Genomic DNA, 1,336 nt, shown 5'->3' on the forward strand with positions numbered 1-1,336 from the left:
GAAGGGCCAGATCCCAGGACTTCCGTAATGTATAGGGATAGGTGCCTGGAATTGGAGCATTAACACTTGAACTCCCAGTACACTACATGATGTTGTGATGTGGAATACTGAAAACCAGAAAACATAAAACCATGACATAGATGTAATGTGTAAAAAAAAGCAGGAGACTGCATTCTAACATTGTATACTGAAAATAATTTTTTGCATTATAGTGGGGATAAAAAAAGTGTAATTCATTTTGAGCCTGTATGTGGGCTAGGGAAGAGTGTTGTAACTGCTGCCGTGCTGTTTTTCGTTGCACTTGACATGTTGCTCACTATCATGTACTAAAAATGTCCTGAAAAAGATTTTCCTCTAATGAAGAGCGTTTAACCTTGAGCTCTCTTCTGGTGATCTGTAGGGTTTTGAGAACTGAGATGTGGAGCTGTAAGGCTTCAGAAGGTGAGATGGGCTTAATGAGATTATCTTCCACTGCTGTGTCAGATATAAAGGTAGAAAGACCATTCCTTTAAAACACTATTTGGTTGCTAGGGAAGAAAAGAGTCCAAGTGAGGAGCTTGCTGCTATCCTTTTACAGTGCTCACCTATATTTGCAGCTGTTCAGAAACAGCTATCCTTGAATAACTTCATGTAGGTAAGCTCATATTCTTAGCCTACAGTCTCTTCCCTCTATCTTGAGCTGTCTGGACATCCTGTTCTGAGTTTGCACAAATTCTAAACAGCTTTCCAGCAAATGTGTTACATGAACTCTTGTGTCCTCATTTCTTTAATGGCTCCCTGTTCTTTAGGTTGAAGCAGAAGTCAGATGTGGAGTTCCTCTGTGAGCAGAGTAGCCTAGTAAGTCTTTGGGACGACAGGCACCATAGAAATACCTAGGAATGTGTTTAATCTGCTCTGTTTTAATCTTTGCTTTTTCAAAGTACAATTCTCAACTTCAGGTGGTAGGTGATATTTGTGTAAAGTTGCTTGTAAGTATCATAACAGCTCTGTAAAATGAAATGGGAGTGAACAGGGGACTTCTTAGTTCATATATGAGTGGATTTCAGATATCAACATACTATTGGCAGTCTCTATTTGCTGTGTACATATAACATGTTCTTAATAGAGGGCCATAGCTTAGAAAAAGATGTTAAACAGGTTGCTGAAAGACTGAAGATGTGCATTCATTTTCAGCAATGTTTGGAAATTGAATCTTGCATACTTGCTCTGAGATGCTGTAAAAACGAGTCATTTGCTCATGAAAAATCTAAATGACTGTGTTGTTGTGGGGTAGTTATCCCTCTTTTACAATTTACTCTATATTATATAAAAAATGTACACAAATGTCCTGGCTGAA

The 1,336-nt window shown here is 38.4% G+C and overlaps 1 protein-coding gene across 1 annotated transcript in view; it reads left to right on the forward strand.

Moving 5' to 3' along the window:
- ALDH7A1 (aldehyde dehydrogenase 7 family member A1) overlaps positions 1 to 1,336 on the forward strand; it is a 24,589-nt gene that overhangs the window by 10,400 nt on the left and 12,853 nt on the right. The window lies entirely within an intron of this gene.

This window comes from Meleagris gallopavo, chromosome Z, assembly GCF_000146605.3.
Source record: "Meleagris gallopavo isolate NT-WF06-2002-E0010 breed Aviagen turkey brand Nicholas breeding stock chromosome Z, Turkey_5.1, whole genome shotgun sequence".
NCBI classification, from domain to species: Eukaryota; Metazoa; Chordata; class Aves; order Galliformes; family Phasianidae; genus Meleagris; species Meleagris gallopavo.